This window comes from Ailuropoda melanoleuca, chromosome 15 (assembly GCF_002007445.2).
Source record: "Ailuropoda melanoleuca isolate Jingjing chromosome 15, ASM200744v2, whole genome shotgun sequence".
Lineage (NCBI taxonomy): Eukaryota > Metazoa > Chordata > Mammalia > Carnivora > Ursidae > Ailuropoda > Ailuropoda melanoleuca.
In genome coordinates, this window is record NC_048232.1 from 3,430,459 (window position 1) to 3,456,313 (window position 25,855).

At 44.7% G+C, this 25,855-nt stretch overlaps 2 long non-coding RNA genes across 2 annotated transcripts in view; both read left to right on the plus strand.

Moving 5' to 3' along the window:
• Positions 1–8,259, plus strand: part of LOC117796415 — a 32,632-nt gene extending 24,373 nt beyond the window's left edge. Inside the window, exons 3-4 of the long non-coding RNA XR_004620912.1 lie at positions 472–611; positions 8,054–8,259. This is a non-coding gene — a long non-coding RNA (uncharacterized LOC117796415). The remainder of the gene's footprint in view (positions 1–471; positions 612–8,053) is intronic.
• Positions 8,260–8,317: 58 nt separating this feature from the next.
• LOC117796441 lies at positions 8,318–25,346 on the plus strand. The gene is made up of 4 exons (XR_004620966.1): positions 8,318–8,865; positions 19,332–19,495; positions 19,587–22,897; positions 23,269–25,346. It is a non-coding gene; the product is annotated as an uncharacterized LOC117796441 (long non-coding RNA).
• Positions 25,347–25,855: the final 509 nt, after the last annotated feature.

Genomic DNA, 25,855 nt, shown 5'->3' on the forward strand with positions numbered 1-25,855 from the left:
CCTCCACGGCCGAGCTGTCCATGAGCCGGAGAGAAGCAATGTCCCAGAGGAGGCGGCCGCAGGAGCGGGCTGGAAGGTGGGCGCACGAGCAGGTGCTGGACACCTGCCAGCCGGTGGGGTGCGGGGGTGAGCAGGGCAACAAGGCAGGCAGGAGCTCCTGTGGCCCCTGTCGTGGGCGCGGAAACAGACTCAGGCTGAGGAGCCCTCCCAGCTCCGTCACCTCCCAGCAGGCACGCAGCCTTCGCCGGTACAGGGAGAGCCTGGACCAGGGCTCGATGACCCTGTTCATGCTCCAAGGGCACAGCCTCAGCGAAGTCACTGTATTAACACGTCTTTGCTGTTCGTTACTGAAGAGACAGCTTCTTACAAAATCCGGGGAGGTCTCCATGGCGAGGAGCCCCGTGGTCTGGTGAGGAGGCTTAGAAGTGGCGTTTATCTGATGCCTGATCCCTGCTCTTCATTCCTGGCCAGGCTTGTCTGACTTCTGTTCCAACATGCTTGTGACGGGGACCTTGTCCAGAGGAACTGGCTTACCGTCTGCTGGGGATCCCTCCTGGGCCCGGAGCTGAGCAAGTGTTGGCTGGAGCAGGGAGCAGGGAGAGAGAGGAAAGGTGAGATGACTTCCTCGCCTCCTGCGTGCCCATCTCTGTGTGTGAGCATATGTGTGCATGTGTGTACTTGCATGCATGTGTGTGTATATATGTACACGTGAACACACACATGTGTGTCTCTGTGCCCGTGTGTATGGATTGTGTGTCTCTGTGCGTGTGTCTCTGTGTGGCCCCGAGCATGTACATACATATATGTGGTGTGTGCATGTGTGTATGTCGATGTGTGTCTGTGTATATCTATGCGTGTGCATGTGTTTACATGTATGCATGTGTGTATAAGTGTGACTGTGGCTGGGTCTCTGCATGCACATGCATGTCTCTGTGTGCGGGGTGTCTATGTGTGCGCATGTGTGGGTGCATACGTGTATTGTGTGAGCACGGATTTGCGAACGTGTGCGTGTGTGTGCACTTGTGTGGTGGGGAAGGAGGTAGAATCAGGAAGCTTTGCAGGATGTTCACGGAGCACTGGTGTGCTTGTGGGAAGCACACACACCCGCTGCTGGACGCGCAGCTCTCGAGCCCATGGAGTGACTGTCCTGCAGCCTCGTAGACGCAGGCGAAGCCGAGCTCTTCGGGAAGCACGGCTATCTAGCCTCCCTTGCAATAAAGACGGACCAATGAATGTATGTGTGTGCGTAAGCATAATCGGTTTTGAAAGGACTTCTGAAACAATGACTAGGAGCAGTTTAGACTACACCAACGTGTTGGAGGAACAGACGCTCCTTCGGGGGTCCGTGGTCGGGACACCCCCACACCCCTGCATCCATTTTCTCTCCATTACTACTGAGTCCTTTGGCTTTTGACTGGGTGACAGGCACAGTTTCTGCACCAGCTTCCTTTCCCTTTCACAGCACGATCAAAGTCGAAACGGAAGCGAGACAAACTCCAGGACGCCAGCAGTGCCTTTCAAGCCCTGAACATGGTCATCAAGAAACGAAACGGTATCATTAAGGAAAAGCTACATTTGCGAAACCTGGCATCAAAGGTTTTTTTAGTTTCTATTTATAAAATCTAGGAGTCAATGCATGTTGGTTTTAAAAGAGGGCGCATCTCGTATTGGTAGAAGCCTGGAGAGGGGGGAAGGTATCAGGAAGGTCGCCACCATGTCTTCACCGTGAAGCAGAAACCCATCTTCACATCACCACGGCTCCCATTATCTCGCAGTGGGAAGGTAGTCGAATCCTCCTGCATTCGGCTGAGCACGCAAACAGAACAACAGTCTCTCTTCAAAAAACAAAGCAAAAAAAAAGAAAAAAAAAGTGAGGCAGCCTCCCATGTGGCCCTTTCCCTGCGTGGGCAGTGCCCACATGGAACCTTCTGGAAGGTCTGCTCTGTTGGGCTCCCAGCTCTTGCCAGTAGGGCTTCTGTCTCCCTGTCCGTGTCCCCTTTGAAATTAGAGCTCGGCTGAAGATGCCAAGTGTGAAGAAAGCCCTGGAGGACCAACTTCCCAAGATGAGGTGCCCCAGGGGCACCTGGGGGGCTCAGCTGGTGAAACGACTGCCTTTGGTTCAGGTCATGATCCCAGGTCCTAGGATCGGGCCCCTTATCTGTCTCCCTGCCCCGCGAGGAGCCTGCTTCTCCCTCTCCCTCTGCTGCTCCCCTGCTCATGCTCTCTTCCTCTCTGTCAAATAAATAAATAAAATCTTTTTTCTTTTTTTTTTTAAAGAGGTACTCCCTGTACCTGTGGCCCAAATTCTACCTCCCAGAGTTTGGGGGCGGGCTCCTTCTCTGCCCCCATCCCCTCTGATGAGAGCCTCCTCTCTTAGCTGTGGCCTCCAGGACCTAACACAGGGCCTGACTCAATGCACCCCTAGTGGGTAAGTTAAAGTCACATGACGAATGCACGGCTTCCTGGTGGTCAACATGATCGAGTCCAGGAGCCGGCTGTGAGGCGGTGGATGTCCGTCGGTGTTCCGTGGGCCCAGCTTGCAAGGACGTGCGCGTCTCCAGAGAACGTCCTCATCAAGGCGTCTCACAGTTAGTCCCCCCGTGGGGGACACACGAGCTCAGGGCCTCCAGACCGTGCTCTTCTCATGCTGTTGGCATACTGTCCGGGGCTAAGACTTCCCGCTGCTGAAAAAGTCTGCTGAACACGGTTTCAGGGTGTGTTTCCCAGGTTTGGTGGACCAGGACACTTCAGAAAATAATAGTGACCTCTCTTAGCATCTCCTGGAGTTCGCTGCCATGGAAACGGTAGGAGGCGGTGACGTCATACCCATTGGGAGGAGTTTGAATTGAGGGGAGTTTCGAGTCCTGTGTCTGCAGCGCCTCACATTCTGTGTGACCTACCGCGTGCCGGGTCATGTCTCCAAGCATTTCCTCTCAGTAAAAAGTGGATAAAATCCAAAGTTAGAAACAAAACCGGGAAAATGCCTAGAACACAGCAACCATTTTGCACAATGAGTGCCAGCCTGCAGTGGGACAGCGGAAAATGCTAAAATTTACATGATCAAAGAGGCAAAGAGTTTCTTTCTTTCTTTCTTTTTTAATCAATTGTATTACTACATTCAGACTGGCTGTCTATACAAGCACCTTTAAATCTCCATGGTTTAGATTAGGATTCTTATAGGAGCGAACTTGAAAAATACTAATATGCCGATCATTTTCTTTTCCTTTTTTTTTTTTTAACATTTTATTTATTTATTTGACAGAGAGAGAGACAGCCAGCTAGAGAGGGAACACAAGCAGGGGGAGTGGGAGAGGAAGAAGCAGCCTTCCCAGTAGAGCAAGGAGCCCGATGCGGGGTTCGATCCCAGGACCTTGGGACCATGACCTGAGCCAAAGGCAGACGCTTAATGTCTGAGCCACTCAGGCGCCCCATCATTTGCTTTTCTATTATTGATTCAAATAAGCATGTAATCCAACTGACAGAGGGTTCCAGAAAACAGGTCCCAACACACTCAAAAAGCACAGCACACATTCGTTTGAAATTCCAAGCTTTGGACGGAGCTCAGAAGGTACTGATGGCAGAATTCAAAAAAGAAGGTGGATAACAGTTATGAGCCAAACATGAAGACGGCAGAGTGTCCCGGTCAGGTCATCAAATTTCCCATTAGGGAGATTAGATTTTAATCTGTTTTCAAAGTGACTGAATGTTTGAACTTGTACAATAGAAATAACTCCCATCCCACAAAAGGAAAGCTCTTTTTGTAAAATGCAAACAACATTTATAAGCAATTTCTATTTAAAATCATATCTGTAGAGAGTTTATTTGCATCCTAAAGATGTGAAGATTGGCTATTAGCATGTTCCATGCATGAACTCCAGCTGATGGTGATGTTTCAGGATACAGGAGATGGAGGGAGAGAAAACATTGAGGAAAAACGTACAGCTTGGTTCGTCCCGATGATTTGGAAAGATCGACTCTAGATTGCAAATGTGACCCTTCTGTCTCCGATCAGCTTTCTTTCGAGATGTTAAATCAATTTTATACTGACATGGGTTGGCTGCAACGTGGAAACACGTGGAAAAGGGAGGCTGGGATAAGGCATCATCGGCTTGGATGGTGGAAGGAATATTTCCCATTTTTGAATAAAACAACGTCTGCATGAACGTTTTCTGAATTACGTCCAGCATTTAATTAATGAAATACCTTCGATGTGCTGTTTTTATGGAGAGAAATTACCTTGGCTGCAAAAGAGCCCCTTCTTCGGATTCGTGGAGTCGTCAGGCTCCAGCAATCCTATGGTCACCACACCGAGATGTGCATGCTTCTGTCCCAGAATGTGAGGTGTGTCCCTCTCTCTGGTGACCCGGTGATTCTGCCCAGAGTTTATGGAACTGCACAAAGAACTATGGATATGAAAAATTGCATTCCTTACTTGCTTTTATTTCCAATGAAACTAGAATTAAACGTATCCTTGGGAGACATCGGGGCTGGAACAGTCTTGGATTTCTTGCGTGCATTTGAAGAGTCACTGCATGCCATCGACAGAGAACGGCCGAGTTCTGTTGGGCAGAGGCTCATGGAGAACCCATGTAGCAAATGCACGAGGCAGTGGAGACATGGGAGGGAGTTTTTAATCCTAAGTCAATTCCCTCAAAAACTAAAAGCAAGGAAGGAACTTTTATTCGTAACAGTTTGGTGAAACTGTTTGCATTTGCGTAACTTTTATAGAAACTACTCGTTTTCCAGGATCACTTTGTGAGAATGTTCATGCATCGTAACTCCTGTTTCACAAATGAAAATGGATACTCAGATTTTAAAGCATCCTGAGGTTGGACAAAATCTTCACAATGAAGACAAAACCCAAGTACTGTGTCTTCTTGTTTACCGCTTCCCCTTGGTTAAATATTAATATCCCATGGAATGAAAGAGAAATTATTACACCACTTGTCAGGTGGACAAGAACACAGCTTACCGACATGTCGAGGATTGCTGACCATCTCTTCCTGCTGGTTTTTGTTCCCTAGACATCGGCAAATATTCCAGAGCCTGAGGTCTTGTTTAGGACTTTTTTTTTTTTTTAAGCCTGTTTATCAAAGTGTGAAGCATCATTTGAAATCAGTGGAAAAAAGATTTTTTTTTCTAAGATTTTATTTATTTGTCAGAGGGAGAGTACACATGAGCAGAGGGAGAAGCAGGCAGAGGGAGAAGCAGGCTCCCAGAGGAGTCCCAGGACCCTGGGCTGACGTCCCGAGCCAAAGGCAGATGCCCAACCAACTGAGCCCCCCAGGCATCCCCAAAATTTTTTTTTGGAGATGATGGCTGGCTAGTTCTGAGTGAGAGAGGAGACGTGTCCCCCACTGGCAAAGGTGAATCTTTACAGAGGCAGAAAAATAAAGGTTTGTAGGGAAGTGGGGCAGAGAGGATCAGGGGAAGTTAGGCAGGCATTCCAGCACCTTCCCGACAAAGAAGAGCCAGACTACCAGGCTCGTAGATGGAAGTGAAACCGCTCGTCTTCCATGTGCTTCCAACCGCCCCTGCTCCTTGGGCCATCGAAGGCACATGATGTAACCCACCTACACTGCACTTTCCCAGTCACGATGACAGGACTCCTCCCCTCATGGGGTGCGGTGAGGACAAAAGACCGTCCAGGTAAAATGCCCGGCTCTCTGCCTGGGATGGACAAGCGCTCACTAAGAGCTGCTTCTCTTGTCGGTGTTGTGTTAGGAAACAGCACCGTCATCGGAGGAGGGAAGTCGTACAGCACCTTCAACCCAAGGAAAATAAATGTCTCATCGAAGGGTGTGCTTCTGCTGGCCGCCCCAGGCTGGCGGCTCCCTCGCAGATTCCGAGAGAGGTGGGTCGTTTCCAGATAGCCCTTGAAGTGAACCAGGAACACCTGAGTTTGGCAGGGAGCACGCAGAGAAGGGAGGATTTGGGAACGGCTGGCTGCAGATGTTTTTGATGCACTCCTTCCCCCCGATGCTGTATCTCTTTTGTGCAGATGGGATGCATGGATGGGATGCCCCAGAAGAAAACTGGGTCCCTGTGTCTTGGTTTGGGGGGAGAAGGAGGTCTTTCGATGTGGGTTAATCCCCTCATCTTCAACTCTGTCCCATACTCAGCCCCACACAGGAGGACCAGGTCTGTTCCCCATGACAGGTGTATGCCAAGGACAGTGTCTGGCAGCCGGAGGCTCTTCCCTACTCATTCAGTAGATGACAGACACGTTTTTGTAATGTATAAAGCCAGGTCTTATCATTCCTTGACCACATCTGAAGAACGGTTGCTTCAATTTGAAAGTTTACGTTAGCAACGCTACAAGATCCCTGTATGGACCATCATCAAATCTATCCCACGCCGCAGCTGTTGACTTCTGCAGACTGAATTATAATCTCCTGGAGGGAAGTGATTGGGTTTAGTCATCTTTGTCTCATCAAATCTGTGTAAGCACACAGTGCTTTTCCCTACAGATCCTCAAAATATCTTCCTGCTACCAGATTAAGTTTAATCTATTGAAAAGAACCAGAGCGGATGGTCTTGAGGAAAATGAATGAAACCAAAAGTTTAGTAAGATCACCCCACTGGAGTATAGAATGACAAGACAATTGATATATTTAGTCCAAAGTTTCGGGCAAGATGTGGGCAACACAGTAAAAATTGCTTTGATTCTGTATGGAGCTGGTTGTGAATTAGTCAGGCCGTTTACCATTAAACATATTTTTTAAATCCAAATGAATAAAATTGTAATAAACCAAGCCTATCTTCAACATCTATAATATTTAGTTGAGAATTTTCCATGATAGAGGCATAACACTTTTTACCTGTTTTCCTCTTGTGTTTTATCTACTTAATAAAATTTTGTTGTATGAAAATGTACGCGTGTGTAATTAAATCTTCGTTAGTTACTCTAATGTAAGCCTTGCATCTGTAAAGTGAATTTTAAAATTTGTTCAAATTAATGATTACCAAGTTTCCAGTTATTTACTCAATCTCTAATAAATGCATTAATTTATTAACTCTGTTAGCAGATGTTAATAGCTCTCTAAATACACTGACTTACTGAGTAATATTAAACCATTTGTCAAGTTTTTTCTCTCTGAGGGGCTTAAAAACTTCTGCAACCCGGTTGTGACTGAGTTCCACGGAGAACCAAATTTTAATAAATGGCTCCTTCTTTCCTCAGCTACATAGCACGTACAGAGTTTTGTGTTTTGTTTTGTGTTGTGCTTTTAAAACCAAACTGCTTTCTGATTTCTCAGCTCACTTTTTTTGAGATTATTTAATTATGGAATCATACTTTCTAATTCAAAGGAAACTAGTCCGTTCATTAGTGAGCCGCCTGTCAAAGGCAGACAGAAGTTATATGGACCGTTGGCAGGAGGAACTTGCCATTGTTTACAGTCTTTTTTACAGACAACTGCAATTCCTACTTGCAAAAGCAAGTTTGCAATTTATTGACTGAAGATGCTAGGGTGAGATACGCTGCTCTGTCAACGGTAGATACACTCAGAGGCTCGACTCCGTGTTCTGTGCACGACTTCCAGCTCGAAACCACTGCAGTCTGGTTCAGCTTTACTGAGTTACTGTTCGTACATTAGTGTGCTTAAATATGTGATAATGTTGGCTAGAAAGGAACGGCGCCTGGGCAGCCACTGGGACAAGAAACCATGTGACTGACCGATGCTCTATGAAGGGTCTTAATGCGTTGTCATGTATATGGTGGAACTCACGAGGTCCGTAAAAGTTATGTGACTTACAGACTTTCGCATCTTCATCACAGACTTCCCACCTGTCAGCTATGAGCTCATCCGTGTGGGTAGAATGTGACGTGGCACTAACTTTTCCTTACCAATTTATGTGGGCTATCATGTGGCATTCGTTGTGGGTCTTATATTTCCACTATACTCATACCTTCTAGAAAACTCACGGCTAGTTTTTAAACCGCCTATTTGTGTGAATATCTATATATTATTGTAAAGCATTTCTACCTAGGGATAGATCAGAACTGAAATTATCTTGTGTTTTTCATCGTGTGAATGTTTTGTCTCTGTAGGAATGTCTTCAATCTCAGCTTCGTGGAGAATGGCATTTCCACATTTTCTGGATGTGATCCAACTCTCTGAACTTGGAAACTGGAGCCACTCAGCTTGTCAAATTTCCCTATGCTCTTACAATTGGGAATAATAGTTTTTTTTTTTTTAAAGATTTTATTTATTTATTTGACAGAGATAAAGACAGCCAGACAGAGAGGGAACACAAGCAAGGGGAGTGGGAGAGGAAGAAGCAGGCTCATAGCGAAGGAGCCTGATGTGGGGCTGGATCCCGTAACGCCGGGATCACGCCCTGAGCCGAAGGCAGACGCCTAACCGCTGTGCCACCCAGGCGCCCCGGGAATAATAGTTTTTAAATTACATTTGGAAATAGAAGTTTATAAATTACAGAATGCCAGTCTCAAAGAAGCCAGTCTTACCAGACCAAGTAAGGTTTTCATGATGCATCAGCTCGGTAATATTCATACTGACGTGGAAAATCAAACTTTCATTTGAATGTTATCTTATGTACATACTTACAGAGGTATGTTTACCTTGGGGACAAAGTCTGGCTGGCTGTAAATAGCTACACCTTTTCCCCAAAGCCTGCGGGGATTTAATTTTAGTAATGTGAAAGGGCTGCGTGGTTACTTGCTATTGTTGTTTGTATGTTGTAACAGCCGACCTAAATAATCTGGTATTCTGTTCTCCCCCAACAAGGAAAATAAGGCACATATAGCCGCATGTATGCATAAATCTCACATGGACTCAACAATGTTGACTGGGTTTTCCTTGACCAGTTTCACCGAATGATTGACAAATCACCAACCCTGCGGTAAGCACACAGAGTTCATGAAGTCATAAGCCACCAATCCCAACTGTTTCTACTATTTGTCTACAGCCAGCCTGGCATGGAGAGGGGAGGCATCTCAAGCCAAGAAATTTGTTTCCAATTCCTGCTTCGCCAGTTTCGACTTCACCTCTGTTTGCCTCAGTTTCCTTATCCAAGATATGGTACCTACCTCCTAGGGTCCTTGTAGGGATGAAGTGAGTTCATACGTCTAAAACAATGAGAATGTTGAGAATTACGGCACATCGTCATTCCTGTATTTGGTTCACCTGTCACCCCCCAAATATTAACAGTGATAAAATTCACCATGCTCGAATGATCCAGGAAGGTTTACACATTAAATTTAAATCCTAACACTTGAGCAAATTTTCTGTGACATACCTGTTTTATTTTTTAATGGCAAAAATTTTATGACTGATGATATGTTTCTAGCATGTGTGAGTGGTTTCAATCATCCTTATTAGTTTAATAGTGCCCTAGAGTGGTTTCTTGACCTTTCCCACACCTCAGCGATTCTCAGGGAATTTTCTGTAAATCTCTGGCTCATGGACAGCGGAGTCACACGGGTCACCTTAGAAGCCCACCAAGTCATCCACCCTCTTGGGTTAGGCTGGGCAAATGGCATAAGGGGCCCGACTGTGGGATAATATTCCCTTCTAGAACGATTCCTTTGTCCTCTTGGAGCAGAGCCATTCCTGCATTTTATTCTGCTTTAAAAATTACTCCTTCTAAATACAATACGTCATAAATTCTCTGCACTGATTATTAGGGGACCGAGAGAAGCCAGAGGCACATAATGTCCACGGGCCTGAAGGCAATGGCGACATTGGTCTAATAAGAGTACACTGGTCCTCCAGTATGTTCAAAATGCTTATATTGTGTTATGACAATTTTGTCACTATCTACCCAAATGGACTGAGAGAATTAAGATCCTGCAAATACCTACAGTTTAATACATTCCTTCATTCAACATGGAAGAGTGTACTTAAAATGGCCTAACCGGCGGAGGAAATCCAAACAAAGTAAGATTAGTCTGGGGGAGGCACCGAAGGACAGCAGGGCTGAGAGCAGTGTCTCTGTGGGGAGAAGCACTGGGTGGAATCTGGGGAGAGGGCCCCTGGAGAGGGAAGGTCGGGGTCTGGGGCCGTCGGAGCAGGTGGGGAGGCGGTGCTGTGTTCAGGGGTCCGTGTGTTTGCTGGTGGGTGTTCAACCTCGAGGCTGGGTGGAGGGGAGATCCCAGGGGGAGACTGGACAGGGGGCGTGTGTCTGACCCGCTAAGAAAGGACAGGCTGTGTCTTGGAGGTGATGGGAGGGGGGCGTCTTGCAGGATGGTAAATAAAAAGACCGGCAAGATAGAGCAAAAATAAAAACACCGGCAACAAAAGCACTTTAGCAAGGGCTAGAGAGACTCTGGTCGCTTACTGCTTATCTCGGCTGAGGTAAGCTCCGAGGCAGCCACCTTATGTCAAGCAGCAGAAACGTTTGGACCCTCTTTCCCCATCTGTCCACCTGCAAACCCAGAGTTTCTAAAGGAGAGTGAGACAATGTGCCCTTGAAGGTGAGGAGGGAGAGGAGGGGAAGGAAAGAAACAAGGGATGTGGGAGTGGGGTCCACTTCAGAAGACAAGACAGTGAGCGGTTGGGAAGTCAAAACCACAATGAGATATCACCTCACACCTGTCAGAATGGCTTAAATCAATAACACAAGAAACAACAGGTGTTGGCAAGGATGGGGAGAAAGGGGAGCCCTTGAGCTCTGTTGGCGGGATTGCAAGCTGGTACAGCCACTCCAGAAAACAGTATGGAGGTTCCTCAAAAAGTTACAAATAGAGCTGCCCTAAGACCCAGCAATTGCACTTCAACGTATATCTGAAAAAAACAAAACACTAACCCAATATACACCCTTATGGTCACTTGCAGCCTTATTTACAGTAACCAAGATATGTCAATGACCTTAGTGTCCGTTGACGGATGAATGGATAAAGACAACGTGGTGTATAGACACAATGGAATGCTAGTCAGGCGTGAAAAAGAAGGAGATCCTGACATTGTAGCAACAAGGACGGAGCGTGGGGGTATAATGCTCAGCGAAATAAGTCAGACAGAGAAAGGCAAATACAGCATGGTCTCTCTTATAGGAGGAATCTAAAAAATAAATAAATAAATAAAATTTAAAACCCTACACTCACAGATACAGATAACGGATTGGTGGTTGCCAGAGATGGGGGATGGGAATGGGGCAAAAGCACAAAGTAGCAGGTATACACACACACACACACACACACACACACACACACACACACCTGTATCCCGGCGATGGAACGTACAGCATGGTGGTTATAGTTAAGAATCCTGTGCTGTGTATTTGAAAGTTTCTAAGAGCATAAATCTTAAAAGTTCTCATTACAATACAAAAATTTTGTGACTAGGTCTACTGATGGACATCAACTAGACCTACTGCAGCCATCATTTCACAGCTCCTGCAGATACAGAATCACTGTGTCGTATGCATGCAATGGATACGGTGTCATGTGTCGATTATACTGCAACAGATTTTTAGAAATACTGATCTTCTTTGGATTTTTTTCAGCCGTGTAAAAATGTAAACCTTATTCTGAGATCAGGGTCATGCAAAAAGAGGCAGCAGGCTGGAATTTTCCCGAGGGCTACAGTTGGCAGAGCCTGGATGCCGCCAGGCAGGGAAAGCAGGGCTGAGGTCTTGGCAGTGATTCCGTCCGGAGGCTCGGGATGCCTGGAGGAGGAGAGTGACATGAAATTGTTCACCGAAAAGGCCAATGAATTGGATGGTTGCTGGGCAAAATGCTGTTGGTTTTTTTTTTTTTTAATTAGTTTTTTTTTTTTAAAGATTTTATTTATTTGACAGAGAGAGAGACAGCCAGCGAGAGAGGGAACACAAGCAGGGGGAGTGGGAGAGGAAGAAGCAGGCTCATAGTAGAGGAGCCTGATGTGGGGCTCGATCCCAGAACGCCGGGATCGCGCCCTGAGCTGAAGGCAGACACTTAACGACTGCGCCACCCAGGCGCCCCTAATTAGGTTTTAATTCCAAAATGCTGTCGGTTTTAGAAAGATAAATTTCAGCGTGCTGTTCTCCATAAAACGTGTTCCGTCCGACACCAAGATTTCAGTCCTAACGGCTGATCATAGGTCTCAGGAACCAACCCTTGAGTTCATAGTTGCTCCTATGCCACGGACGTTCCTCTGCCCCTGATCACATTGACTCAGTCTGAAGCTCTGCCCTCTGCAGAGCGGAGCTGGCGGAGTCCAAGAGATGTGGCGGCTTGGTCATGGTCCTGGCCAGTCGGGCACTAGACACCATGGCAATCCGATCTGGTGCAGAAGTGAGCGAAGAGCCAAGATCAGTTGTGCTGGTATCAGGCTTACAGTAAAGTGGAGCTGATACATGGGATAGCCCTCGGTAAAGCACTGTTCCCAACCCCACAGCCCATCCAGGAGAGTCCACGGTGCCTCAGCCAATGAAGAATGGGAGTGCAGGTTGATAATCCAGAAAGTCCCTCAGGATTGCACAGGATAGCAGGTTTTCTAGATGATGTTCTGTGTAGATTCCAGAACAACTTGAATCTCACGTTAGAATGGTTGAAATGTGTAACAGTACTATACATATAACACTATTCACTGCAAGATACTTAGTGATTACTAGACACGTGCAAGGCATTTTGCTAGATGTTGGGAACAGGATGGCAAGACAGACATAATATCCACCTCCAGGAAGTTTATAATCTGAAGATTATCATTACTTATATCTACATCAAATTTTATCTCTGTGTCTACCTATATTTTTATTTATCCTATCCATCCTATCCATCCATCCATCCATCCATCCATCCATCTTTGTATGTGTGCACAATAATCATAACATAATAATAATGATGTATCATTTAAGCTAAATTAAGTAATAATAGATAGTAATAACATTGTGTTATTTGAAAGATCACAAAGCCTGGGGCGCTTGTGGGTGGCTCCGTCGGTGAAACATCCGACTCTTAATCTTAGTTTGGGTCTTGATCTCAGGGTCATTGTGTTCAAGCCCCACATTGGACTCCATATTCGGCGTGGAGCCTGCTTAAAAAAAAAAAGTTCACAAAGATTAGGAATAAAATTATTAACTTTTTGGTATATATATACAGAACATTTTTAGAGAATAAGTACACACAAACACACGCTGTCTCAAAGGAAACATAGATGTACATGGAGCGAGAGCCCCAAACTCTTGCAGGGAAATCCCACTGTGTGGTCCTCAAATTCCCAGTCACCTGGGAGGCTAAGGTGCACACAGAGACATACTTGACGACATTTTGGGAAAAGGCGCAGAAGTCTGCTTTTTTACAAGCTCCCTAGATGATTGTGTTGAAGGTGCTGTAGAACTCACATTTTAGTTTTTGTTTGCCAACATTGTCTCCTTAGAATGACTTTGGATACAGCATTGTCTGAATATTTTCATCCATAGTGGTCCCTGGGTTTTAAGCTGCGTGATAACCAAGGATGAAAAACAGTTTTGATATCATTTACAAAATAACTTTCTCCTTACTGCTTCTTTGTGAGTGTGGTTTTTTTTAAGTGGAATGTTCAGTACAATAGGCAGATTTGTTGTTTGCAATAGTGTAATAACTGTTTTACTTGGTAATCTTAACACATTATTGTCTAATCGGCCCCTAGGGTTACTTAGTTGTAGACATTTTTTCTTCCTTCTCTTTCATTTCTTGAGACATATCTGGGTTAATGAAACACTCAAAATAGTCAACTCTGGTATTGAGCTAGCCATAGCTGTTGAATTGAATTGAACTGGGCTTTGGGGGATTATTTTAGATATGCCAAATAATTAATTACCATGATTTCTGGCTTACAAAAACATTGCATTAACGGATCTTATTGTTCATTGGAGATTAGTAGGGACTCCTAATTCTTGACATAGAAATATGCCTGAGATAATATCTCAAACACTGCATATGATTTTTAAATTTTTATTATTTTTCATTTATTTATTTTGTATATGACCATTAAGCACATTTTTCTCCCCGCTGACCTGCCCTTGAAAACATTTCAATAGACATTACAGTTATCCTTACAGACATTAGCAATCGGAAAGATTTTAAATAATATTTTCATTATTATCCGTATTTCTTCTTTCCTCAAGGTCTCTTATTTTCTTTTTGGGTGTGATGGGCCTGTGCTAATCAGTAGGGTTTTCAAATTGTATAAACCAGTATTTACTGGCCAGTGTTAACTCTTCAGTTCACATTCTCATACAGTGATGCTTCTAAGATCGACTCCTTTATCTGCTCATCTAACTTTTCATAACATAGAAAGATTTGAACTTAATTCAGATCAAATATGGCCAACACTTGAAGGAACCAGGTGTTTCATTTTTTCAGGCCCGTGGAGGAGAACCACCTCCTTAGTGTGACATCCGATTTCCCATGGAAATTCGCATAGGCAGTGTGAGTACGCAAATCACATTCTTCAATTAACCCTTCAGGCAGACCCTTGTGCATGAAGACTGTTTACGTACTGTGGGTTCTAAGTCACTCGAGGACATCTCTCTTGATAAACTCATGAATGAAGGTTGTGCTCATGCCCAACGCATTCACTACGGCCCCGGCTCCGCCCTGTTCCTCCTCATTACCCCTGCTTTACCTCCATCAGCTGCCCGGGGTTTGTATCTGAGATGACATGGGCTGCCCAAATAGACTATTTTCTTTTTAAAAACTGGGCTACTTCTTCCCATGACCAAGAACCTGCAGTTTAAAGTCTGTACCTCGCTGCTGGACGACTAAATTGCTTTGAGATGTGTGATGGCCCTAGAATTCTTTATCAGTGTCGTAATAGCCTCACCAGATGTAGTCGTTAGATAGATCAAATATCAAAGAGGCTCTTATTTTTTAAAATTTTAAAATTTTTATTTATTTTTAAAAATTTTTATTATGTTATGTTAGTCACCATACAGTACATCCTTAGTTTTTGATGTAATGTTTCATGATTCATTGTTTGCGTAAAACACCCAGTGCTTCATGCAATATGTGCCTTCCTTACTACCCATCACTGGGCTAGCCCATCTCCCAACCCTCTCCTCCTACCCCTCAGTTTGTTTCGCAGAGTCCATAGGCTCTTGTTTTTTTAATTAGAAATGGAATATGGTGAGTGTGTTATTTCCAACACGATCTAGTTATTGTTAAGCCAGACATGTGACTGGATAAGTCTGTTTTACGGATGTCGTGGGTTCTAGGACAAATCTACCTCACGCACTGTATTTATTCATATCAACTTTTTAAAAGAATTGTTTATTTGAGAGAGAGAGAGTAAGCAGGAGTGGGAGAGGCAGAGGCAGAGGGAGAGAATCTTGAGTACACTCCATGCTGAGCATGGAGCCCTACATGGGGCTCGATCCCAGGATCCTGAGGTCATGACCTGAGCTGAAACAAAGAGTGAGATGCTTAACCGACTCCACCACCCAGGTGCCCTAAATATCAATATTTTTTAATCCTGCTAAGAAAATTCATAAGAAGGGGAGGTGGAGAAAAGCATGCTTTCTGTGACTTAACTTTTTACAACTCCCAAGTGATTCATAGATTCGGACCATCTCCCCCTGGGGTATGAAACTCATTGCTTGGGAGTAACTACTTGAAGACACTGATTGTTCCTTGCCTTGGTTATGTCTTTACCCAGGTTTTAATTTATAGAAACCTCAGAGTCCTTAATTATATGAGCTCCACGTGCTCCAAAAACCAAAGATGTACAGCGTTGCTTGGGATCAACTTTCTCACCCCAAAATGACTAGATAAGAGTCAGCCCTATATCAGACAGAAATTAGATCATTGCTTCTCCTCAGTTTTGTTTGATCTTGATGTTAAGATACTTGGAAAGAGATCAATAATGATCAGATGTCTCAAGCATACTAAAAAAATAATTACACAATATTTAACTGGTGTCATAGCACGATAGAATGGTGTTTCTTGAAATACAGAATGATAGTTATGGTACTATCTTTAACTCAAGACAGGGAGAAGAGCCGACATCTCTCTCTGTATGTGTATATGTGTGTGTGAGTGTGTAACTGTGTATAATTACGTGTAATACATAAGGATATAACATACAGGGTAGATATAACTTTACATATGTCTTATATATAGTAAAATATATGTAGTAAATATACATATTTTTAAAATTATGTATTTTTAAATATGAATTAATACAGTATTAATATAACTATACATATTTATGTATATAAACTTTTCTCTGTTCCATACTCACTGAAACAATGACAATAAAACATATAAGGCAGCCTGAATCTAGAAAAGTTGCCATAGAGATTCTTGGTAATTTCACTTAAAATTTCCTGAATCAAACAATTTCCTACTGAGTAAAATGAACTATATCAGTAGCTTTTATGAAATAGCAATTTAATTTTTAGAGAATTTGTTAACTGGAATTCCCTGTAGACATTAACCTCTCTTTTTACTTGTTTGGGGGGCAAATCTCTTTCTTCTTTCTTTTTCTCATTTTTTTTAAAATTCGCACTCATTCATATAATTGGCATACCAAATACTTAGAGAATGTGACCCAAAGTGTCAATTAAATGCATGTGTATAAATATTTATATGTAAATCTTCAATATCTTTTTTTTATTTATGCAATCAACAAAAACGGAGCAAGACATTCAATATCTTGCACCAACTGTTATTGAATAATAAAAATACCAGCCCTTGTCAAGGAAAAGATGCTGGTGGGCATGACCAGGACCAGGGAGAAAGTGTCAGCTGGGATTGTGTCATATGTTCGGTTTTACTGAGGGGTAATAAAACCAGAGGAATGTACCTGTGACGACAATCAGGTTCCCTCTTCTTGGCGATCCAGTTTTACTGGCTACCAGAGCCACGAGGAATTTTATGTTTTCTGTGTCTTTCAACAGGTTTCCTCCATTGGAATGGGTTTCCAGTTTGCTGGAATCAAATTATTGAAAGCATAGTATATTTCATTTAAATTTTATAGCTGTGTGAGCCATTTCATACATATGTAAAATTGCTAATCTGGAAAAATCAAGTGTCAGATTACTAATTTTATTTTGATTCAGAAAGTATATAAGGGTTTGTTCAAGGGGCAGAAGAAGCTGTGGGGGGGCTTCCTGCTCTGGTGAGTGAGGGTCCCTATTTGTGTTCGGCATCTCCTGGTTGAAATGTTAATGCACTTGGGAGTTTCTCTGGTTCCAATGAGCGTATCGCCTGTCTCAGGGAAGATGAGGATAGTTCGTGTGCACGCCTGACTTTAGAGGAGGACAGAGTGCACAATCGGTGAGAGCGAGTAGGGGCAGCCCCGAGAAGTTGGGGTGTTTGGGACTTCTCAGCATCTAAAGGGGAGGAGCACTTCTGACCGATGCAGTCCTTTTGCAGCCTGGCTAAACCAGATTTAAACCGTGACATTGTGGGGAAAATCTTGGTATGGGAGCCTAGCATAAGAGAGAGACTTTAAACAAGATGCAAGAAAAAATAAAGTCGCATGGTCAGTTTCACCCTTAGAATGAAGTTTTTCCGAGGGTAAGATAAGATTCGGTAAAAGAGCCACGGCCCGAGTTTTGTAGTTCTTCAGAGCAATGCAAATCATTGATGAGCATGCGTATCTGGTCATTACTATTGAAACCTGCCTAGAAGGACATCCAGGGGAAACGATCTGTTTAAGAATCATTTTAGGGGGTCCATATATTTATTTTTGTTACTGTCTGTAAACCTGGTCTTGGCCTTTAAAGATGCCAGCCTTTGTTTCTGATGAGATATGTCTCCTAGTGATCACTCGAGGTTAAAATGATCAATACTAGGCTGTGGACACAGGATGATGATGACAGATGAGATGAGGCACTGCAATGACACTTGCAGCAGGGAGGCGCATGGTGAGGAGAACCCCAGATGTGGGCACAGGCATCCAGAGTTCCGGACACCAGCCTTGTCCCCAGGGCTGGGCTCTAAGATTTCACAGAACTCCTTCTGACTGCAAAATTGAGCGCTGAAAGGTTCTTACATAAGTGATATTTGCACTTATGAACAATGCAGTGACAGACACACATGATTTTAACCCTGCAGCCTTCATGAAACCAGCAGGACCATGGGTGGGGAAGCAAGTTTCTTCAAAGATACACTGTATGCGTTGGGGGTCAGAGAGCGCGATATGCCATCTTATCACAATACTTGACTTCCTCTTTAGAGCCTGACAAAGCTTCTATATTTTCATAGGACCTCCCCCATGCAGACAGACAATGCTGGGGGTAGAAAGGAAGCTGAACCATGATGTGCTAAATTTGAAAGAAACATAACTTTTCACATGATACCAAACCTTTCCCAAATGCAACGCTCTTTGCCCTGCTTGTGTTCTCCAATTTTTTCCAGCTGAAGCCATCCCGAGGAAGTGGTATCATCAGCCTAATTAAAAATACTTCTTTCGGGGTGCCTGGGTGGCACAGCGGTTAAGCGTCTGCCTTCGGCTCAGGGCGTGATCCCGGCGCCATGGGATCGAGCCCCACATCAGGCTCCTCTGCTGGGAGCCTGCTTCTTCCTCTCCCACTCCCCCTGCTTGTGTTCTCTCTTTCGCTGGCTGTCTCTGTCTCTGTCAAATAAATAAATAAAATCTTTAAAAAAAAATACTTCTTTCATCTTGGCTGCCTTTTACCAAAAGGAGTGATTCAAGTTCTTAGAAGAGATTGCTGCTGGCATTACAATAGCCGAAGGGGCTGTTGTGGGACCAGTAGTGTAGTTAGGTAAACAGTGATCTCATTTTGGGTCATGCAGTTTTACTAACATCATCATGAAAGGTATCAACAAGATATGAGGTTGCTGTCAACGTACTTAACTCCGTTTGTTTTGGCTTTTGGGTTTTTTCATCTTACAGAGTGAGCTCTCAGGAAGCTGGAAACATTTCCTTCCCCTTAATTTTTGTCACTGTAAAAGCAATGCGTGCTCATTAAATAATTATAAAAGGATAGGAAAAAAGAGAAGTTACTGATGATCCCCACACTTTCAAACACTTTCTATTTTCCTTGATTGTGAGGCACATTAAGGAACTCTCATTATTTTTGAAGGTTTTAAATCATCCTAAATGAGGACCCTTCTCAGTCTGTTCTAAAGACAAAATGGTGATTGAAACCCCACACGTTTCAGTTGGGTTAAACTTTGATCAACCCAGGTGAGCAGTTCATAGATCTTAAAACCCTGTGGAATACTTCCTATCAGCCAGACCACACACCCAGATTCCCGGAGCAGGTCTCGTGTTTGTAATCAAACATAACCCCAGAATGTTTGCTTTCCTAAGCCTTTGAGACACATTCTTCGCATTGGAAAGCTTTGTGTCTTTACTCAACAGTCTCTGTATCTTAGCTATGTTAAAGCTACATAGAGAAGGGATGACATCACAGCGCCAATTTTGTTCTTTTAGCTCTGTGCTTAGCTCGAGTTGAGCAGTTACAATGAGTCACGCAATCTTGTGACCGGCCGGGCGCTTTTCCAATCCGAGACACAGTTAAGATCTCGAACAGAACCTGGACTTGTTTGAAGAGGAGGTAACAACAGGACCTGGACTCTCGGTGATACCAGGCTTGCGTGAGTAACAAAATATGTCCCTATTCCTGCTGAGTAACACACCGATGATGAGGTAACACTTAGTAAAGCTGACTCATTTCCTCATTTACAGATGAAAGGGGCTGTTGGAGAAATGACTATCACCCAGGTAAGCCATGCTTCCTTCAGGGAATGCGTGGCCAGTCTTTTTAAAGCAAGGCTGACCGTGACATTGGCTCGCCCGGTTATCAGGTCTATGGACAAGGAAATTTTATTACGAAATCATGTCAGACTTTAAAAGCCAGGGCCATTTCTACCCTTGACTACATGACAACTGTGGATTTCAGAAGAAAGTGCTCCTGGAAAGCTTGTGGAAATCAGGTGTCATGACGATTGAACACTGAAAATAAAAATGGGGACTTAAAGCAAAGTTTCTTTTTATTTTCCACCAGATGTATTTTTACTGGTGATGCTGGACATCTGTGTGGGACATCTGTGGGCCAGCGCTGGACGCCCCCACTCTGTATCTAGGGACGTCACGACTGTACCGGGACTGGGGACTGTGGGATTTCCAGCCGCGTCCTGTTGGCTTGAACCCATTCAGCAGGCAGTGCCGTCCTGGGAACCCAAGAACCCTCCTCTCTCTGCCTTGCTGTAATCTCCTGTGCTTTATAATCAAAGCTGTCTTTACAAACACATTCCTCAAAGTTAGTTTGGAACATACTTATTTTTAAAAATACAAGAAGCCTCTTGGGAGAAAAACATCAGATGAGTGCATTCCTCACCAAAACTCATAACTCTTTTCTTCCTCGACTGGATCTTCACTAGGACTTTACAAAAATGGAAGTAGGCTCTCGAAATAGGATTTCGTTATTTCCATTCATTTACAATGTGTGAATTGCCCTCTGTTGCCTCTTCTCCTACTTGGTATCCCTTCTTCTGAATTCTCGCGTAATTTTAACAGTTGTACAATTCTTTTTGTGGTTGGGAAATCACAAATTGTGAAACACGTTAAATTGAGCACATTTAAAAATAACCTAGCCTTTTCTACTGTTTGGGTAGGCCGTTTGCTTGTTTGGGGTTGCTAATGGGAATAAGAGACCGTGTGTACTGTACCTCTGTAGCCAGCTTGTTTGCTCAGAGGAAAGAATTCATTGAATAGCCATAGACTACATTCCAGAATGTTGGCCAACCACTTTGCAAAAGTGAACTGTTGGGTCACAGCAAAACCTGCCACCACTCCTGGAAAAGCAGCTCCAAATATCTGCCCAGGGGACAGAGATCTTGCTGCAGGATCTCTGCACGGGCCCTCCTAACAAGTATTTTTATTAGTGGTTCTTTCCTCCTCTTGGTTTCCTAAGAAAAGGCTATTGGAATTTTTAGTCCCTGGAAATCCACTCTTTTTTTCGAAGTTACCTCCTATGTTTTGTAATGAATCCTCCCACTGAACTTGATCTAAATATTGGGTTGCAGGCTCAGGGTGGGGGTAATTTCAGATAGTTCAGGGCCCAGAAGAGATCTGTCGCGTTGTAGTTCTCTCCTTCCCTGCGAACAGACAACAGTCGGATCGTTCTGCGTTTGGAATCTGAGACTGTGGAGCCATCGAGCTGGAGGCTAAGACCTAGCCTGGCAGGTGGGATGCTGTGTGTCCCAGCTCCCTCTCCCTCATCGATCTCTTTTATAAATTGGACCACTCTACTTTGATCTGCTTTTCTACAAGAGTTCCTTTTAACCCAAACCGATAAAGAAATGGGTTTGAAAGTTGGTTAGAAGGGAATGTCAAAGCACAGCCCAGAAAGAGGCTGGTGTCGCCTCAGCTGGCCGTTCAGAACAGAAGTCGGGGCAGGGCTCAGGGACCGTGCTGGCCTGTCCGGGTCTCTGCTCCTCTGGATTCTCAGAGTCTGACTTATAAGGCCGCACAGAATGGGTCATGTCCTGGTGCCTGGTCCACCCAGGTGGAGTCTGGACTCCCTCCTGACCCTCTCTGCGCTACATGGCCTTGCAGGTGGTAGAACTTTCTGGGAATCAGACTTCCTGTGACCGGAACCGCCGAGGCAGCAGGTAAGCCCTCACTCCTCTCCTGCAGCGAATGGTGACCTCTCTCTCCCAAACCCTAAGACTGAGGTCCCGAAGGCACGTTCTCTTCCCTTCCTGACCCCACCACTTTCCCTTTCCAAAGACCTAAAGAGCCTTTGCCTTCACAGCGACCCTCAGATCTGTCCGTCCCCACGGCCACCGTCCTATTTTTGGCCCTCCTTATGTCAGGCCCATCTGTACTTCCAACTTCCTCTTCCTTGGGCCACACGCCTCCCTCCAGTTCTCGTGAATGCTTCACATGACGGCCAGATGGGTCCTCAAATGCTGCTTCGAAAATGTCACTTTTCTCACGAAAATCTTTCCCACTTGTCTCAGGGTATTCAAATCCCACTGACACACTTCTCTATTATTTTACTCAATGAATATCTGAGCACTGGGGTTTCACTGTTGAGCACGGTGGGCCAAGAGCAGCCCGAAGACAACATTTCAAGTCAGCAAGCAAAGCTGTTTTCCGTATAAGGGCAGACGATGCTCTTCCTGGGCGCTTGAGCCAGAAGGTGTTCAGGGGCAGACGAGCCACCGTGCAGCCAGCCACCCTTCCCGCCAGCCAGAGAGCCGGAGCTGGGCGTCCCGGGCTATACTCTAAGCGCTCGGGTTACACCATGAGCTCTCACAAGCGTGTTATTTTGGTCGGGGGGAGCTGAGGGGAAGAATCCCTTCTGTGTTCGGTGCGTACGTCAGCCTCTGTAGGAGATCTCTTATGGGGAGCCGTCAAATAATAAAGAAAGTCAACAGAAATGTCATTTCTAGTAGCTTTTAACTAACCGTGCTGTCTTCGGATATCACATGTGTGTGTGAAGACAGAGAATTCTAACTCCCATTTAATTAATCATTTTTAATTGTTTGGATGAAAAGCAAAGGCCTGTCAAGGGCACGAGAACAAATTCTGGGGGGGGGCCCGTGGAAGTCAGACTCTGATGGTTGGGTGCCTGCAATGTGACAGTCGTGGTCTCTGAAGGGCCTGGACCTCCTGCCTCGGAAGGAGGGGTCCCAGCCTCAGAGTCACTGGCCCGGCTCTTTCCTGCCCTCCTCCAGCCCGTGGGACAGGTGTGGACTGAATTATGTCCCCCCAAAATGTGCGTGTTGCAGCCCTGATTCCCACCATGACTGTGTTTGGAGATGGGCTCTCTATGGAGGTAACTAAAGTCAAACAAGGTCATCAGGGTGGGGCCCTGATCCCATAGCACTGGTGTCCTTGTCAGAAGAGGAAGAGACAAGCAGGGAGCTCTCTCTCCCTCCACCATGTGAAGACACAGTGAGAAGGCGGCAGTCTACAAGTCAGGAAGACAGCTGTCCCCAGAACCTGGCCGTGCAGCCACCTTGATCTTGGACTCCTGGCCTTCAGAGGTATGGGAAATAGCTGTGATTTAAGCAGCCCACCTGTGCTGTTCCATTACCGTGGCCCATGCTAAGACAAGGCATCTTCAACCACTGATACAAGGAGGGCCCTGGCCATGGTTCTGCCCCTTTGCCTCTGCTCCCTCGTGCTCTGGGATCTCCCACGGTGTGTGCGTTCTTACCCGCCCACCTTGAGTAGAAGCCTTGCCGTGAGGACTCCGGTGAGGGGTCGTGTACATATGTGTCCCCCTTGCCTAACAGCCAAACACATCCCTAACACTATGAAAAGGAATATTTGTTGATTGATCAACTGGCCTGCCAGTTGGTAAGCCAAGTGGTACCTGGTAGGCTGAAATGGTTTGTTTTTACTTCGGTTTCAGGATTGGCAAAGAAATATTGGGAATATTCTGCACGCACCTCTGGCTATTTTGAGATCTGAGAGCTGTTTATTTTCTCCTGGAACGATCCAGAGTGTCACTTCTGCCCTTCAACTGGCACGTGGACATAACATAGAACGGCACGAGCCAAATCCTACGAGAGGCGCACTTTAATTGTCTTTGAAGGGAAGGTGTTTTACCGATAGAATTAAAATCCCATTAAATTCTGTAGTACTTGACCAGGGTTTCATCCTGCACCCTTCCTTTAAAATCATTTAATCTCTTCTTAGAAAAAGAGGGGAAAATACCGGTTGAACCAAAAATGATTTCTTTCTGCTCTCCTGGTGTTCTTTCTTCATTCTGCATGAAATTAATGTTGAAGAAAGGAGCTGACCTCTTCAGTTGCGGCCGCATTATTGAGTGCAAAAGCAAGATTTTCAATTAACAGCAATAACCTGGACTTGATCAGAAAATAAAGCCGTTCCTGCTAAAGTGACCAGGGATTAACACTTTTAATTGTTCTCATAGAGAGAGTGTGTATGTCGTAAAATAATCCGAAAGCTCTTTCATTTGCATTTCTGGCCTAAAATGACGGCGAGCTTCATTTAACCTGCTTGATGTAGTTTTGACTCATGAGTTACCTTTCTATTAAATTATAAAAATGATTTTTTGTTTGGACGACATATTAGGGATCTTTTACTTATTCAAAAGTAATGTTTGGAAATTTATTATCCATGATGTTAGTGGGTTTCTATCTGAACTTTGCAAATACATTTTTTAAAACTGTTCTGACGTTATTTCATTAAATTGCAACATGTGGGTTTAAAGGCCACATCGCAAGCTCCTTGGGCAGCCCCACCTCTCGGATGCCTTCAGCTCGGGCTCCAGAAGCAAAGGAGAGAGAAGCAATGATTTAACCGTTTCAGCGATTTTGGCCACCATGTCTTTCCTCAGCAAGGCCAAACTGGCACTTGCAAAATGGTCAAGATTGTGGACTTACAAACGTTCTGCTTTGATTGTTTCTTTAGTTAATTGCTTGAAAAACTACTGTATTGTCAACTTCGCTCTCTTGAAATGACTCCGCACATCTTCCTGCAGGTGGAATTATATTCCGGTGCAAGTTACAGAGAGTACAATTCATAGAGATGGTCACGATTGACACTGTATTCAGTTCACATAAGAATGAGGGCCAACAAGGAGGATCTGGGGCTACAGCAGCATCTTAGTAACATCTCCAAAGACCTAGTATCGTTCTTTGGTTTGTGATCCATCATCTCTGCTTTGTACTTTTTATTCTCAAGGTTCTAGGACGCTTGCTGCCAGGGCAGGCAGCTCCACGTTCAGGTTTAGAGAAAGGGCAGGAGATTGTTGTTCAACAGGCATAACATTTCAGTTATGTAAGATAAGTGAGCTCCAGAGACCTGCTGCCTAACATTGTCCCTGTAGTCAGCAAGACCACGTCGTGCACTGAAGAATGTCAGAAGTAGATCTCTGTTAAGTGTTCTTCTAACAACAAGAAAGAAAGAAAGAAAGAAAGAAAGAAAGAAAGAAAGAAGGAAAGAAAGACGGAAGGAAGGAAGGAGGGAAGGAAGGAAGGAGGGAAGGAAGGAAGGAGGGAAGGAAGGAAAGAATGAACTGGGACACCAGGAAACTATGGAGGTGATAAGTATATCCATTACCCTGATGGTAATCAATTCTATAATTGAGTTATCAATTATAATTCAATAAAGCTGTTAAAAAGAAAAGAAGAGACCAAGCCTTTCTCTTGAAGAAACTTTCTATCTTTTTTTCCCCCTTTCTTTCTTTTTTTAAACATATTTGGAAAGTATACTCCTCCCATTCCTGGGAGAAATCGACCTACACCTCAAAATCCAGAACTTTGCCACATGTCAGCGCCCCTGCGCAAAGGAGGCTTGGAATCAGCTTTCCGATCTCTATAGTGGAGGAAGCAAAGGACGGTGACTTGAATGGTTTTGGGGTAGCAAATGCAGCTCTCTGCCGTAGTGCCTCTCATGCTTGTGGTAGGAGAGACACAGCGGAAAGTCAAGTTGTGGGTTTATCTCGTTTCTTGGTTGACTTCATCCAAATAAAATTCCAATAGAAAAAAAAAGTGCCAATTGATTACTAGTTTACTGGAACTAAGAATAATATGAAATGAGCCACGTTGGGCTCAAATTCTGTGCTATCACCCGCCAGCTGTATGATCTGGGCGAGATACTTAATACCCATGATCCTGGGATTCGGTGGGATTGCCCCCTTGATAGATGTCTGCAGGAACCGCCCGGCGCATCAGTCCTTCTGTTGGAATTGCTCTTCTCCATTGAATGCAGGCGTCGCCCGGGCTTTCTTTGGCCAACCAGTCATCCAAGCACGTGAAGCCGGCAAACAGAACCCGCAAGCACCGTGTGAGTTTGCGCAGGGCGGGGATGGTGCTCAGAAGCTTCCATTGGGCGAAGAGGCTTGGCAGGAACCCTTTCTGGAAAGAGAGGCACAGAGCCTAGCTGTTCCAGGGCAGCCCAGCGTCTGGCCAACCGGCTAGCTAAGTGCAGCCGCATGTGTAAGTGCAGGCTAGACCTGCAGAAACCCTAAG